The following is an 18,175-nucleotide window of genomic DNA, read 5'->3' as shown; positions in this document are numbered from 1 at the left end:
ATCTCCGGATACCAATCCCTTGGACTATTATGTCTGGAGTATTTTGGAAAGCAAGGTTGGCATTAAAAAATACCAAAGTGTAGATCACCTCAAGCATGTGCTTCGCCGGGAATGGGCCAAAATGCCGCTGAGCAATATTCATTCGGGCAGCGTATGATGGTTTCATTGGTCGGTTGACGGCCATAATTCGTGCCAAAGGTGTCCAATTCGAACAAATCTAAACTTATCCTAAAATTTGATGTTTTGTTTGTTTTTATTCAATAAAATAAAAAAATACAAATTATGGTGTTTAAATTTGTTGCAGTTTTTTTTTATCTCACCCCCACCCCAAAAAGTGCCAGAAATGTTAAATCTTTTCCAATATAAAAGTATTTTTCCATTTGCGGTATTTTAAAGGCTAAGGTGACATTTTGAGGCACGTGATGACAGATGCAGATAAAAAGTTTGATCTTCAAGAAAAATTCACTGAAAATATCTAAAATTTTATTATTTCGGAGGGAGGAGGTCTCCCTCCTATATACGCCAGCGATGTATTGTGTTCATTTGGAAAATAGACGAAGTATGGAGTGGAAAAGAAGCTGCTTGTAATGTAGTTACAATGTGGAACAAGCTTTATTCTGAAAAGGTTTTGCCAGTAGAACTGGAGTTGAACTTGGATTGTTCTGGTGTTAAATTCGAATAGCTTCCTTATCGAATAAAAAGAATGGTCCTGGAGTTGAACTTGGATTGTTCTGGTGTTAAATTCGTATAACTTCCTTAACGAATAAAAGTAATGACCCCTGTAAGCCATCATCCATACCAAATATGTCTAATGAGCCGCCTAAGCTAAGGCGAAACGCGTCACCTAGTGGTGAGTGTGTCATTGCGAATTTCAGATTTTTAAACTCGTCTTAAAAGAGAAACAAACGAATTAAATGAATAATTTTATCATATTTTTATGTATAAAAATAATAATTATACCCTACAACACTATGTGTTGGGGGTATTATAAGTTTGATTGGGCCAAAAATTATGTAACACCACGAAATATTGATTTCCCACATAGGAAAGTATATATGGATCTTCCTAGCTCGCCGAGCTGAGTCGATCTAGCTATGTATGTCCGTCCGTCCGTCTGTCCGTCTGTCCATGTTAATTTGTAATCACTCTACAGGACGCAATTATGGTCCGATCTTCACGAAATTTAAAATGGGCTAGGTGGGGCTAGGGTCAGAATAGAACCCTATTTCTTTTGGTGATGATCGCATAATATTTAGGGGTTGAAATGGACCAAAAACTGAAAAAATTCCTGATTTTGCACTTGCTCTACAGGTCGAAATTATATACCAATCGACGCGGAATTTCGCATGTAGCTAGAGTTTAGGGCTGGCAAGAAGCCTACCCATTTGGGTGGTCATCGGATAATATTTAGCGGGTAAAATAGACCATATTTTTTTTGTTGAAAAAATTCAAAATTTTTCATTAAACCGCGAATATTTTAAATCCCGGCGAAATAAGGTTACTTGTGATCTTTACATTGATGTTAACATCCAACAAAACGGATATATAGAAAATATGTGCGATATATATGTTTATCAAAGAAGATATGCTTGAAAAATCTCTTATATGTCGAGAACGGCTGAACTGATTTCGACAGTTCTCATTAATTCAGAATGGCCTCTTGGCAGGAAAGAAATAACGTCTACAAAAATCGCATACAAATATCTCTCTAAAGATGAAAATATTGATTTTGTAAAATTTTCTCATATTTTTTCAATTTTGTAATTTTTTTGGCATATTTTCATTTTGAATTAAACATTTGGTAATATTTCTACAGCTAACAAAACTAAGTAGTTAGGATATCAGGATATCATATACAGATCGCATTTATGGCCCAATCCTTACGAAATTTTGCATGGAGATAAGATGAGGGTCAGAATAAAAGCCTATTCTTTTTGGAGATGATCGCCATATATTTAGGGGTTGAAATGGACCAAAAAAAACTGCAAAATTGTCAGCAGGTCGTAATTATGGGGGTTACCGGACATTGCAAAAGCCACGCAGTTTTGGATGGCCATCCAAAAATATTCAATGTGTGAAGGAGTTTGCCAACTTTTATAGACAAAATACTAAAATGTCCATTCCAGTGACTTTTTGGAGAATTCACAAATACAGGAAAGACGCACTTCTGACTATTTCGTTAACGCTGATTTCGTTGAAGAATATAGTCAAATGTCTGTATCTCATATAGATGCGTTTCAGTCAAAAACCAATAATAAATGTTAATCTTTTGTCACTTCTGAGAGATTATAGGTCTTTGGGAAATATTGGTTCCAGATCTAGGATGACCATTTACGTGCATCATCTACCAATAAATTGGAAATTAGCAAATTAGTTTAAGTTGCTATTATTCGAAAATTAGAGAACGGATCCTGATGGTTTTCTTTTATTATTTGTCACAATATCTTGTGGAATTCTTTCTAGTATCTCGCCTATATAAACTGTATCGTTTATTATAGTGTTGTAGGGTATTCAACGGTCGGCCCCGCTCGACTGTAGCCTTTGCTTACTTGTTTTTATTATAAAAATAATAATTTTATTAAATTCGAAAAAATCTAAAACTTTTTTATCTTTTTTTCTTCACAGGTATGACATTTTTCAATATTTAATTTATATGCGTAAGTTCAAAATTGTTATATCCATTCTAACTTCATATGCTAGTACAGACTTTAAAGTCCTTTTATATACTTTTATATATTACTCCCATATTCTGGAGAGAAATGTACACACTTATTTTTATTTTATTTATTTATTTATTATTTTTTTTTTTCCATAAATTTTATTCCAAACGCCATTCAAATATATTTTTCCCCAATATTGCTAAGCTCCCATTATTAACATTTGAGTACAAAAAATATTTACTCAAAACACCGCTAATCATACGGGAATATACCTACAAAAGTTATCCCCAAATTGTATTTTATTTTTCTGTATATTTTGTGGATTTAAAGTTAATTTCCGGATTGTGGAAAACGAATACCAAAAATACCAACAACAACAGCAGAAAAAACAGATTGTTGTTTTATTTGCATTTGCCAATATTCATGAATGTTAAATGATTTTGTTTTGGCGACCATCCTGTTTTTGTATTCATTTAGATTTGTGGCAGCACGCGAAATATTTTTCATGGGTGGAGGGTGGACGAAGAATTTGGATGATTTCGATTTCGAGCGACCACAGCATGGACAGCACAAACATCTCCTTTCGGCATATTGTTGTTCACTTTTTGTTGGTTATGAATTTTAATCGCTGTTGTCGCACAGTTGTTGCTGTTTTTTGCCACATAATTTATGAGGATTTATGGAAGGCATCAAGTCGATGTTTGTGAGTTTTGGAGGAATATTAAATATTTATGCTTCATCATCAGAGCAGAACTCGGAGTGAAATATCACATTTATTCTCGGGAGGATTTCGAAAACAACAACGAAAACAAATATCTCAAGAATGATATAACTTATACTTATCTACCTTTCTACCTACCAGCATCAAAGAATTTCAAATCCTCACCACCCCCTGCTGCTAAAACTTGGAAATTTTCTTAGAAAAGACATCTTTAATTTTTGTGAACCTTAAGTGCTCTGCAAGTCATAAATAACTGTTGTTGTTGTTGTTTTAGCAACAAAAAACGAAGTTCACAATATTTTATGGTATTATGTTGTGTTATGTTCCTATGCCACGAGTTCGAAATGATTGTGAAATGATGAAGTACGGCGTTTTTTTTTTTGTGGTCTAAACTGAATTATCATTTTTTGGCGTTAAATCTGCTTAGAAGTTGTTCTTTACGTTAATCCTGCTAAATTTGTTCCGAATTTATTCATAATTTGCATTTTTGATTGTGGGAAAAGTGAGAACTCACATATATTTCGGCATTGCATCAAATGGGATGGAAATAAGTTAGAAGGAATCAGTGGGTTTGTCGGCTGAGGGTGTGAAAATGTCCTATAACTCGGTTTACTTTTGTGCTGTCGTTAATAAAACTGTGGGAACATTTTTTGATAACTACAGGAATCACGCAGTAGATTCATAATCTAGAGAAAGTTGAGAAGACACACGTGCCGGGTTTTTAAAAGTTTACTTCGCAAAGTAACCAAAACAGAGGAGTGAAGCTACCTACCTTTTCCACATTTTTTTAAAAATTCTAATTTAAATCCCTTGAAATCCGTGCATTTTAGGTATATAGTGCCTTTGGCAATATTAGGGGTAACATTACGGAGATTATTTTGGTAGAATATGGTAACCCTCATGCGGGTCTTTTTCCAAAATATGCTTAAAAACTAACTTTAAAATTCCACGTTTTTTCAACTGTTGGTCCTTGAGAAAATTTATTTGAAAAATCCACGTTTATTCAACTGTTGGTCCTTGAGAAAATTTATTTGAAAAATCCACGTTTATTCAACTGTTGGTCCTTGAGAAAATTTATTTGAAAAATCCACGTTTATTCAACTGTTGGTCCTTGAGAAAATTTATTTAAAAAATCCACGTTTATTCAACTGTTGGTCCTTGAGAAAATTTCTTTAAAAAATCCACGTTTATTCAACTGTTGGTCCTTGAGAAAATTTATTTAAAAAATCCACGTTTATTCAACTGTTGGTCCTTGAGAAAATTTATTTAAAAAATCCACGTTTATTCAACTGTTGGTCCTTGAGAAAATTTATTTAAAAAATCCACGTTTATTCAACTGATGGTCCTCGAGAAAATTTATTTAAAAAATCCACGTTTATTCAACTGATGGTCCTCGAGAAAATTTATTTAAAAAATCCACGTTTATTCGACTGTTGGTCCTTGAGAAAATTTATTTAAAAAATCCACGTTTATTCAACTGTTGGTCCTTGAGAAAATTTATTTAAAAAATCCACGTTTATTCGACTGTTGGTCCTTGAGAAAATTTATTTAAAAAATCCACGTTTATTCATCTGTTGGTCCTTGAGAAAATTTATTTAAAAAATCCACGTTTATTCGACTGTTGGTCCTTGAGAAAATTTATTTAAAAAATCCACGTTTATTCAACTGTTGGTCCTTGAGAAAATTTATTTAAAAAATCCACGTTTATTCGACTGTTGGTCCTTGAGAAAATTTATTTAAAAAATCCACGTTTATTCAACGGTTGGCCCTTGAGAAATTTTATTTAAAAAATCCACGTTTATTCAATTGTTGGTCCTTGAGAGATTTTATTTAAAAAATCCACGTTTATTCAATTGTTGGTCCTTAAGAAATTTTATTTAAAAAATCCACGTTTATTCAATTGTTGGTCCTTGAGAGATTTTATTTAAAAAATCCACGTTTATTCAATTGTTGGTCCTTAAGAAATTTTATTTAAAAAATCCACGTTTATTCAATTGTTGGTCCTTGAGAGATTTTATTTAAAAAAATCCACGTTTATTCAATTGTTGGTCCTTAAGAAATTTTATTTAAAAAATCCACGTTTATTCAATTGTTGGTCCTTGAGAGATTTTATTTAAAAAATCCACGTTTATTCAATTGTTGGTCCTTAAGAAATTTTATTTAAAAAATCCACGTTTATTCAATTGTTGGTCCTTGAGAGATTTTATTTAAAAAATCCACGTTTATTCAATTGTTGGTCCTTAAGAAATTTTATTTAAAAAATCCACGTTTATTCAATTGTTGGTCCTTGAGAGATTTTATTTAAAAAATCCACGTTTATTCAATTGTTGGTCCTTAAGAAATTTTATTTAAAAAATCCACGTTTATTCAATTGTTGGTCCTTGAGAGATTTTATTTAAAAAATCCACGTTTATTCAATTGTTGGTCCTTAAGAAATTTTATATAAAAAATCCACGTTTATTCAATTGTTGGTCCTTAAGAAATTTTATTTAAAAAATCCACGTTTATTCAAATGTTGCTCATTGCGAAAATTTATTGAAAAAATTCACGTTTATTCAACTGTTGGTCCTTGAGAAAATTTATTAAAAAAATCCACGTTTATTCAACTGTTGGTTCTTGAGAAAATTTATTTAAAAATCCACGTTTATTCAACTGTTGGTCCTTGAGACAATTTATTTAAAAAATCCACGTTTATTCAACGGTTGGTCCTTGAAACAATTTATTTAAAAAATCCACGTTTATTCAACTGTTGGTCGTTGAGAAAATTTATTCAAAAATCCACGTTTATTTAACAGTTGGTTCTTGAGAAAATTTTTTTTAAAAAATCCACATTTATTCAACTGTTGGTCCTTGAGAAAATTTATTTAAAAAATCCACATTTATTCAACTGTTGGTCCTTGAGAAAATTTATTTAAAAAATCCACGTTTATTCGACTGTTGGTCCTTGAGAAAATTTATTTAAAAAATCCACGTTTATTCGACTGTTGGTCCTTGAGAAAATTTATTTAAAAAATCCACGTTTATTCAACTGTTGGTCCTTGAGAAAATTTATTTAAAAAATCCACGTTTATTCGACTGTTGGTCCTTGAGAAAATTTATTTAAAAAATCCACGTTTATTCAACTGTTGGTCCTTGAGAAAATTTATTTAAAAAATCCACGTTTATTCGACTGTTGGTCCTTGAGAAAATTTATTTAAAAAATCCACGTTTATTCAACTGTTGGTCCTTGAGAAAATTTATTTAAAAAATCCACGTTTATTCGACTGTTGGTCCTTGAGAAAATTTATTTAAAAAATCCACGTTTATTCAACTGTTGGTCCTTGAGAAAATTTATTTAAAAAATCCACGTTTATTCGACTGTTGGTCCTTGAGAAAATTTATTTAAAAAATCCACGTTTACTCAACGGTTGGCCCTTGAGAAATTTTATTTAAAAAATCCACGTTTATTCAATTGTTGGTCCTTGAGAGATTTTATTTAAAAAATCCACGTTTATTCAATTGTTGGTCCTTAAGAAATTTTATTTAAAAAATCCACGTTTATTCAATTGTTGGTCCTTGAGAGATTTTATTTAAAAAAATCCACGTTTATTCAATTGTTGGTCCTTAAGAAATTTTATTTAAAAAATCCACGTTTATTCAATTGTTGGTCCTTGAGAGATTTTATTTAAAAAATCCACGTTTATTCAATTGTTGGTCCTTAAGAAATTTTATTTAAAAAATCCACGTTTATTCAATTATTGGTCCTTAAGAAATTTTATTTAAAAAATCCACGTGTATTCAAATGTTGCTCATTGCGAAAATTTATTGAAAAAATTCACGTTTATTCAACTGTTGGTCCTTGAGAAAATTTATTAAAAAAATCCACGTTTATTCAACTGTTGGTTCTTGAGAAAATTTATTTAAAAATCCACGTTTATTCAACTGTTGGTCCTTGAGACAATTTATTTAAAAAATCCACGTTTATTCAACGGTTGGTCCTTGAAACAATTTATTTAAAAAATCCACGTTTATTCAACTGTTGGCCGTTGAGAAAATTTATTCAAAAATCCACGTTTATTTAACTGTTGGTTCTTGAGAAAATTTTTTTTAAAAAATCCACATTTATTCAACTGTTGGTCCTTGAGAAAATTTATTTAAAAAATCCACATTTATTCAACTGTTGGTCCTTGAGAAAATTTATTTAAGAAATCCACGTTTATTCAACTGTTGGTCCTTGAGAACATTTATTTAAAAAATCCACGTTTATTCAACTGTTGGTCCTTGAGAACATTTATTTAAAAAATCCACGTTTATGTGATTTTGTGGGGATAGGTACCAAGAGGAGTTGTCCCATCTCCGAACTCGATTTAAGTGTGATAATAATATTACAATGTACCAGGTTTGGACCTTTTAGAATTATCGTGCACAACAGCCGGCTAGACATGCAGATGGGCAGCCATCGCTAGATCGACTCCAAATTTCCTGAAACGAATTTGGTCCAAAGAGACCTAGGCCGATATTTACGATATTTACCCTCTCTAGGCATATGACTGTGGGTATAAAAATTAGAAACTATATGTCGCTTTGCCCACTGAGGGAATGGAAATGTGCCTCATCATTTTCACATGCTACTGGGCTTTTTCTGTTATTGTTTTTTGTGTTGCACAGTGTCATATTTTATTTAAACAAAAATTCAATCGATTTATTGTGTAACATCATTTGCTCACTCACCCGGTGACACTGAGAGTGTCTCTCCCCTCATCGGTCCCATCCCCCCTTCCTCCTACCTAAATATCTCATCTGCTTATCCAGAAATGACAGTTAAAATAAAAAAAAAACATCTTAAAGATGCCACCAATAAAAGTCTGGAAAGGAAAATTTACTAATCATCTGTGCTGCAGAGATGTGGACATGGTGGGCTTTTTTAAATGAAAGCGCTTAAGTCACTCGGCGTTGGCTGTTATGTTTACCTTTTGTGAGCAATCTAAGGCTGTGGGTAGACATTTTTCATTTTTCTTCTTTATTATTGGAATGTTTTGTTGTTGTCGGTGTTGTTGTCTATTTGACTGTTTTCGTATTTTGTCTCTGTTCAAACATTTTTTTTATTCATTTGCTGTGTGCAATGAGGAAGAAGTTTTGTGGTCGAGTCGCAACCACCACACAATCTTTTCAATCTTCACTACCCATCATCATCTTCATCATTGATGCCACTTGAAAGAAAAAATGTTATGGCATTCCAAAAAAAAAATATATTTTTCAAAATTTCTTTTAAATTTTAAGGTAACATAACTGTTCAATTCAATTTTGAAATCAACGAAGAAAATACTTCAACAATTTCGATAATTAGAAAAAATGCAATTTCTCTTGTGGGAATTGATTTTCAGTTTCGTTTTTAATGTGGCAACAAGTTTGACTTTCGCTTTCCTCTCAATAGCTTTTGAAGTGTTTTTTTTTTTAATGATTTTAATTAACAAAATAATTTAATGTAGATTTTTATCGGGGCCACCCCACCCGTTGAGGTCGCCGCCAAGAAAGAAAAAAAAGGTGAGAAATGCAGTATGGATGTGGCGTTTACAAGAGATGAGTCAGGAGGATAGCCCGTCTTTCACCACATACCTACTTTGTAAACTGCATCATAATCAAACGCTATAATTTTTACATTTTTATACCCTCCACCATAGTATGGAGGGTATATTAAGTTTGTCGTTCCGTTTGTAACACCTCGAAATATACATTTTTGACCCCACAAAGACATATAATCTTGATCAGCATAAAATTCTATGTCGATTTATCAATATCCGTCCGTCTGTCGGTCTATCCGTCTGTCCGTCGGTCTATCTGTCTGAAAAATTTTACTCAAATGTGTACTATGTCAGCAGACTTTTGGTATTGAGAATTGGCCATGTAGGTCCACGTCTTCGTATAGCCCCCTCCCCTTCGTATAGTACCTCCCGATATTCGGTATTTTGATGATTTTAGCGACATTATTTACCGGAATTGTTTCAATTTTGGTATTTGAAGTTCGTAATGGATACTACATCCTAAGACAGAAAATGAGCCATGTAGGTCCTCGTCTTCGTATAGCCCCCATATAACGGTACCCCCCGATATTCGGTATTTCGATGATTTTAGCGACATTATATACCGAAATTATTTTAAATTTTGTATTTGAAGTTCGTAATGGATATTATAGCCTATGACAGGAAATTGTCTGTGCAGATCCACGTTTTATAACCACCATGGTACCTCCCTATATTTGGTATTTTTATGACTTTTGCTACATTTTCACCATTTTTTTTTTCAATTTTCACATTTGAATTTGAATATTGTAGGAGCTTGTGACAAAAGTTGCCTATGCAGGTCCACGTCGTCGTATAGACTCTGATATACGGCTACATTAAGTATTTTCCAGATTTTAACAGAATTTTTAACGGATTTTATTCTTTTGAAAATTGTTAAATTTTTACCAAATGGTGGAGGGTATTTAAAGTTCGGCCCGGCCGAACTTACAGCTTTTTTAATTGTTTTTTTTTTTTTTTTTTAATTTTATTGAATGAAAAAAAAATCGGAAATTGCATCAAATTTTAGAATAAGTTTAGATTTGTTCGAATTGGTCACCTTTGGAACGAATTATGGCCTTTAAACGGCCAATAAAACCGTCACACGCTGCCCGGTATTTTGACCAATTCCCGGGGAAGCGCTTGCTTGAGGTGATCGGCACTTTGGTATTTTTTAGTGCCAAGCTTGGTTTCAAAAATACTTCCGACACAATAGTCCAACGGATTGGTATCTGGAGATTTTCATTGTGCGCTGGAAATGAGGCGAGAAATCTCATTTTGTAACCATTCTTGGGGGCGCGTGCTGAGTGCGTTGGTGCTGAGTCCTGTTGGAATGCCCAAGGTCTGCGGCCAAATTGTTTGCGTGACCAAGGCTTTAATACACCCTTCAGAATATTTTCGCGATAACATTCGGCATTTATTCTGATGCCACGGTCGATTAATACGAGCGGAGAGCGACCATCGGCTGTTATGGCGACCCACGGCACACGGTGGCCGGCGCTTGAGTTCTGGTGGCCAATCGAAGGTGCACATTTTCAGCTGACCTCTTTGGCAACTAAACACGATTATTTTGCCCGTTTGTTTACAAACTGCTGGACATCGAATGTTTTCTCATGGTAGAAAACCAAATTCTGCAGCTCACCCCCTTCGGCCAAGCGAAGCAACTCTTTAGCTCTTTTGGGTTTAATTTCTTTCTTTTACGGTGAAAGTTCTTGCACTTTTTGGACTTTCAATGGCCTTACCCCGAGCTCATTTTTCAATATTTGCCGAATGGAATATTGCGATATGTTCAGCTCATGAGCCATTTTTCGGCTACTGCCACGCGGGTTTCGATCAAGTCGCTTCTTTAGTTTTCGTACCATTTTTGCTGATGTTGCTGTTTTCTACCGACCACTTCCTTGACGTCGGGTAACGCTACCAGTATCACGGTAACGAGCGATGGTGCGAGACACAAACGATTTATTTACATTTAAACGCTGGAGTACTCTAACGATAGCCACTTGTGGTTTTCCAGCCAAATATAAAGAAATCACACTATCACGCTTGAATCCCACCACGAATAACTTTTTTTCTGGAAAAATCTCAGCAAAATGCTTTTGTACGCTTTCAAACAATATAATGAGCTATCACTGGAATAATTGTAACAGCTGTCGGATGAGTGGCTTAGAAATGGCAGCAGTCTGAATTTGGTTGCAGTTTTTTCATCTCACCCTGTAATTCATCTGCCAGGGGAGAAATTATGTCCTGCTGCCATTTGTAGGCCCTTTAGAAGACCTATTGACATGTAATCCTATCCGGAACTGCAAGAATGTAAAACGGTTTACTACGATATGACCGTGGGTTACTAGAAATATTCTTATGATATGTAGTTTTTTTCTGAATCCAGATCCGCAATGGTGGTCTATGTTTTATCCCATATCTTAAACAAGGCGTTCAAAACATAACAACTAACAGTTCACAAATAAACCACCCAAATCATCCGAAAAACATTACTTATTCTTTACTCTCCTAAAGCCTGCAAGTCATACAACAAAACAGAATAACACCAACAACAACAACATCGATGACTTGTTAATGAATTTATTATTCATGGCGTATCTTAAAAGTCAGTGAATCAATGTAGTTTTTTTTTCTTTCCTTAACTGACACGAGTAACATAACCACACCAAGTCAACCCGCCTCAACCACCCATTCGTACAGCCAGCCAGCCAGCGGTGCCAAACATCATCGACGTCAACACCTTGTAACAATCGAATAAGACAATAATAACAAAAACAACAACAAAATAACATTAACTTCCAATCCGCCAGCCAGGTAGACAACCACACGAGTGTCGTGTAACTACAACCCACCTATAGTTTAGTTTGATTTGTTTTTTTTTGGAGGGATTTTTGAAAATTTGGTGTTCTGCAGCGTCCCTCTCTTATGACTTGGAAGTTGAATGGTTTGGATGGTGGAAACTTGGATGTGGAGCTTAGCGTTTGGGGGAAACTTTGAACTATGAATGAGTTTGTTTTAAAAATTTTTAACACCTTTATATTTCTAATGAAAAAAATTGTTCTCCGCAGAGGAGGACATACAGCAAAGTTGTCCTTAAAAGCTGAGGAAAAAGATGTGGGGAAAGCAATAATTTTTCTATTAAAAAGGTGAGGAAAAAACTGTAGCCTTCAGCCGCTGAGGACCAAATTTTTCCCTATAGGAAAAAGGAGTCCTTAGCAGCTGAGGAACAAATTTTTCTTATGGGAAAAGTAGTTCTCATCAGCTGAGGACCAAAGTTTTCTGTATGGGAAAAAGTAGTCCACAGCAGCTGAAGACCAAATTTTCCCCTATGGGAAAAAGTAGTCCTCAGCAGATGAGGACCGAAATTTTCCACTATGGGAAAAAGTAGTCCTCAGCAGTAGCTGAGGACCAAATTTTCCCCTATGGGAAAAAGTAGTCCTCAGCAGCTGAGGACCAAATTTTCCCCTTTGGGAAAAAGTTGTCCTCAGCAGTAGCTGAGGGCCAAATTTTCCTCTATGGGAAAAAGTAGTCCTCAGCAGGAGCTGAGAACCAACTTGTCCGCTATAGCAAAAAGTAGTCCTCAGCAGGAGCTGAGTACCAAATTTTCCCCTATGGGAAAAAGTAGTCCTCAGCAGCTGAGGACCAAATTTTTACCTATGGGAAAAAGTAGTCCTCAGCAGTAGCTGAAGACCAAATTTTCCCCTATGGGAAAAAGTAGTCCTCAGCAGCTGATCACCAAATTTTCCTTATAAGAAGAAGTAGTCCTCAGCTGCTGAAGACCGAAATATTCCCTATGGGAAAAGTAGTGCTCAGCAGCAGCTGAGGACCAAATTTTGCCCTATGGGAAAAAGTAGTCCTCAGCAGCATCTGAGGACCAAATTTTGCCCTATGGGAAAAAGTAGTCCTCAGCAGCAGCTGAGGACCAAATTTTCCCGTATGAGTAAAAGTAGCCCTCAGCAGCAGCTGAGGACCAAATTTTCCCCTATGGGAAAAAGTAGTTCTCTGCAGCTGAGGACCAAAATTGTCACCTATGGGAAAAAATAGTCCTCAGCCGCTGAGGACCAAATTTCTCAGCAGCTGAGGACCAAATTTTCCCAATGGGAAAAAGTAGTCCTCAGCCGCGGAGGACCAAATATTCTCTATGGGAAAAAGTAGTCCTTAGCAGTAGCTGAGGACCAAATTTTCCCTATGAGAAAAAGTAGTCCTTAGCAGTAGCTGAGGACCAAATTTTCCCTATGGGAAAAAGTAGTGCTCAGCAGTTGAGGACCAAATTTTCCCTATGGGAAAAAGTAGTGCTCAGCAGTTGAGGACCAAATTTTCCCTATGGGAAAAAGTAGTGCTCAGCAGTTGAGGACCAAATTTTCCCCTATGGGAAAAAGTAGTCCTCTGCAGCTGAGGACCAAAATTTTCACCTATGGGAAAAAGTAGGACCAAATTTTCTCCTATGGGAAAAAGTAGTCCTCAACAGTTAAGAACTTAAGTTTCCTATAGGAAAAAGTCGTTCTCTAAAGCTGAGGACATTGTTTCCTATTAGACCTTGGAATACTGATCCATGTTTTTAATTTTTATCTCTTTCCTCTTTTTCAATTTGAATTTCCTTATCTTAATGCGCAGTCTCCTAAATTGAAAGGGAAATAAACAATAAACACCTAAATTATGGTCCAACACAATAAGTGATGGTAGATGAGTGGGATGCTGGAAGAGGAAGCGTAGGGCGTTATTCGACGACAACAACCGAAAGCCGGCAAGCAAAGAAGACAGGCGAATATTTTTTTATATACATTCTGCTTACCATTATTTTTGGTCTGCTTCTTTTCTGACTTTGACGATGACGATTTTCGATTCACTCTTCAATTTGGTTTTTCCCTTTCTTTGTTGTCGCTCGTCTATAGAAAGATTGAATGCAACAAAAAAAAGCTCCAAGAATACAGCAGAACATTTCCAAAGATTAACAAACATGACACATGAAATGGCCCTTGTTACGAGAGATGTCAGACACAAACCTACCCACATACACGCATATGTGTGTTTATGTATGCGTTTTTTCTTTTTCTTCTGCACTCCAAGGGTCCTTCTTACTGTGATGTTAGCTGGCTGGCTCCAAACAGCGGCAGCAGGAGATGATGGAGAACCAAGAAAATGAAACGGTTTTAAAAATATACAACCATGTCTTGCAAGGATGTCTTTGTTTTTGCTTTTTTTGTTTTTGTCATAAGAAATGGTCTCCATGTCTGGGCAGAGGTGTAGAGTAGGTGCAGCAGTTGCGCTTGCCATTAGTCCCTCTGCCATGCCAAGGCATAGAAGGGTCATTAACACGAGTGCAAAAGGCATGGAGCGAAAAAAAAAACAAAACACGCCAGCAACAACAACAACCTCCACGTCTATACAATGCATCAGAAATTGCTTGAACATCGACTAAACAAGATTTCCAGAACACCAAGTGACTGCTGACACCCATGATTGTGTGGCAAATCCACCATTCAGCAGCAGCAACAACAACATCATCATCATTTTCATGAGGAACGGCATCAGCAGCGCCCGGCATCCTCATGCATTTTACCCATTTGCAGTACTAGAACATTAGTCCCCACCAATGATGCAGTTTTGGAGTCATGCAGTTCGTTGCATTCAGGGCTTTTCCAACCTCATCTAGGAATACACTCGAAAAAAGAGATTTATTTATTCTTTTTTTTTTCTTGTAGATAAAGTTTCATCATCCTTTGAAGCATTTTTATACCCTCCACCATACTATGGAGGGTATATTAAGTTTGTCATTCCGTTTGTAACTCCTCGCAATATACATATTCTTGATCAGCAATAAATTCTATGTCGATTTAGCGATGTCCGTCCGTCTATCCGTCTGCCGTCTGTGGAAATCACTTTAGCTTCCGAACGAATTGACGTAGATTGATAAAATTTTACTCAAATGTGTATTATGTCTGCAGGTCTATTGGTATTTAAAATGGGTCCAGGTTTTGGTATAGCCCCCATATAACAGTACCTCCCGATATTCGGTATTTCGATGATTTTAGCGACGTTATTCAACGGAATTGTTTAATAGTTGGTATTTGAAATTTGTAATGGATACTACAGCCTAAGACAGAAAATGACCCATGTAGGTCCACGTCTTCGTATGGCCCTCATATAACGATACCTACCTTTATTCGGTATTTTGATGATTTTAGCGACATTATTTACCGGAATTGTTTCAAATTTGGTATTTGAAGTTCGTAACGCATTCTACAGCCTAAGACGGAAAATTGTCTGTGCAGTTCCACGTCTTCGTATAGCCCCCATATAACGGTATCTCCCGATATTCAGTATTTCGATTATTGTAGCGACATTATTCACCGGAACTATTTCAAATTTGGTATTTGAAGTTCGTAATGGATACTACAGCATAAGACGGAAAATTGTCTGTGCAGGTCCACGTATTCGTATAGCCCCCATATAACAGTACTTCTGCATTTTGATGATTTTAGCGACATTATTCACCGGAATTGTTTCAATTTTGGTATTTGATGTTCGAAATGGATGCTACAGCCTATGACAGAAAATTGTCTGCACAGGCCCATGTCTTCTTATAGCCCCCAAATAACGGTACCTCCCGATATACGTATTTTGATGATATCAGCGATATTATTCACCGGGATTGTAGCAAACTTGGTATTTGAAGTTCGTAACGGATGCTAAAGCCTGTGACAGAAAATTGTCTTTGCAGGTCCATGTCTTCGTATAAACCCCATATAACGATACCACCCGATATTCGGTATTTTGAGCATTTTAGCGACATTATTCGCCGGAATTGTTTCAAACTTGGTATTTGAAGTTCCTAACGCATGATACAGCCTATTAGAGAACATTGTCTGTGCAGGTCCACGTCTTCGTATAGCCCCCCATATAACGGAACCTCCCTATATTCGGTATTTTGATGATTTTAGCAACATTCTTCGCCGGAATTGTTTCAAATTTGGCATTTGAAGTTCGTAACGCATTCTACAGCCTAAGACGGAAAATTGTATGTGCAGGTCTACGTCTCCCTATAGCCCCCAGATATTCGGTATTTTGATGATTTTAGCTGCATTTTCACTGACTTTTTTTAAGTTTCGCATTTGAATATTGTAATGGCTTATGCCGAAAGTTACCTATGCCGGTCCATGTCGTCGTATAGACCCTAATATAACAGCTAACAACGGATTTTATTGTTTTTTTTATAAATTGCCAAATTCGTTCGAAATGGTGGAGGGTATTCAAAGTTCGGCCTTCTTCGGATTTTTACTTGTTTTCTATAGAAAAAAATCAGGCCTCAGCCTCTGAGGCATTTTTTTTCTATAGAAAAAAATCAGGCCTCAGGCCACTGAGGCATTTTTGTCTATAGAAAAAAATCAGGCCTCAGGCCACTGAGGCATTTTTGTCTATAGAAAAAAAAATCAGGCCTCAGGCCTCAGGCCACTGAGGCATTTTTGTCTATAGAAAAAAATCAGGCCTCAGGCCACTGAGGCATTTTTGTCTATAGAAAAAAAAATCAGGCCTCAGGCCACTGAGGCATTTTTGTCTATAGAAAAAAATCAGGCCTCAGGCCACTGAGGCATTTTTGTCTATAGAAAAAAATCAGGCCTCAGGCCACTGAGGCATTTTTGTCTATAGAAAAAAATCAGGCCTCAGGCCACTGAGGCATTTTTGTCTATAGAAAAAAATCAGGCCTCAGGCCACTGAGGCATTTTTGTCTATAGAAAAAAATCAGGCCTCAGGCCTCTGAGGCATTTTTGTCTATAGAAAAAAATCAAGCCTCTGCCTCCGAGGCATTTTTGTCTATAGAAAAAAAATCAGGCCTCAGGCCACTGAGACATTTTTGTCTATAGAAAAAAAAAACCGGCCTCAGGCCACTGAGGCATTTTTTTCTATTGAAAAAAAATGAGGCCACTGAGGCATTTTTTTCTATTGAAAAAAAAAATCAGGCCTCAGCCTCTGAGGCATTTTTTTTCTATAGAAAAAAAATCAGGCCTCAGCCTCTGAGGCATTTTTTCCTATAGAAAAAAAATCAGGCCTCAGCCTCTGAGGCATTTTTTTCCTATAGTAAAATATCAGGCCTCAGCTTCTGAGGCATTTTCTTCCTATAGAAAAATATCAGGCCTCAGCATCTGAGGCATTTTTTTCTATAGAAAAAAAATCAGGCCTCAGCCTCTGAGGCATTTTTTTCTATAGAAAAAAATCAGGCCTCAGCATCTGAGGCATTTTTTTCTATAGAAAAAAATCAGGCCTCAGCCTCTGAGGCATTTTTTTCTATAGAAAAAAATCAGGCCTCAGCCTCTGAGGCATTTTTTTTCTATAGAAAAAAATCAGGCCTCAGCCTCTGAGGCATTTTTTCTATATGAAAAAAATTCGGGACTCAGCCTCTGAGGCATTTTTTTTATAGAAAAAAATTTGGCCTCAGCCTCTGGGGCATTTTTGTCTATAAAAAAATATCAGGCCTCAGCCTCTGAGGCATTTTTTCCATAGAAAAAATCAGTTCTAATTTTTTTCCTCGAGTGTATTTGAAAGGGCGTTTTTTGCCCTGAGTTATATATCTTGCTAACCAAAAAAAAAAAAAAAAAAAAAACTGAAAAATAGAAAAAAAAACATGAAAAAAGAAAAACAACGCACAGTTTGTTTTCATGCCGCTTTTCCATTTAGTTCCTTTCTCAATCAATTTCAATGGGATGTGTTTTAGTCAGACGCTACGACCCAGCGTTGTCTATACTCGTCGTCGTCATCCTCCACGACGTTGTTGGCGTTGTCGTCTAGCCCAACTAACTCGGTGACGTTTTCTACTATCGTTGTTTTGTTTTAGTCTTCTGCACAAATAAAAGAAGAACAGAATAACAAAAATCTAAAAGCAGTTTTTTATTGTTGCATTTATTGTCGCTCGCTTTTTTTCTCAGCTAGACTTCATCATTGCAGCTCATCATCGTTGCATTGAGGCTGACTGGCAGGCAGGCAGGCATCCATCGTCATTATATTCCAGTATGGCTGCCTGAGGATGAAAACTCCAATGGAGCTGCCTGCTTGCCTTCCAGTCAAGCCAATGCCATTTGCTGGATTCTGCTGCTGCTACTTCTGCTACCATTGATGCTGATGATTTGTTCGTCTATTTTTCTTCGAGCTTTTTGTTATATTTTGTTTCACCAGCAGCTTTTGATGCCCATTCTGTTTATGAGTTCTCAGCTCCATCTGAATGTAATTCACCCACAGGGATTTTCGCATATTCTCCTGGATGA

This window comes from Musca domestica, unplaced genomic scaffold, assembly GCF_030504385.1.
Source record: "Musca domestica strain aabys unplaced genomic scaffold, Musca_domestica.polishedcontigs.V.1.1 75, whole genome shotgun sequence".
Taxonomy (NCBI): Eukaryota; Metazoa; Arthropoda; class Insecta; order Diptera; family Muscidae; genus Musca; species Musca domestica.
The sequence above is the reverse complement of the archived record's forward strand: the minus strand, read 5'-3'. Positions refer to the sequence as shown.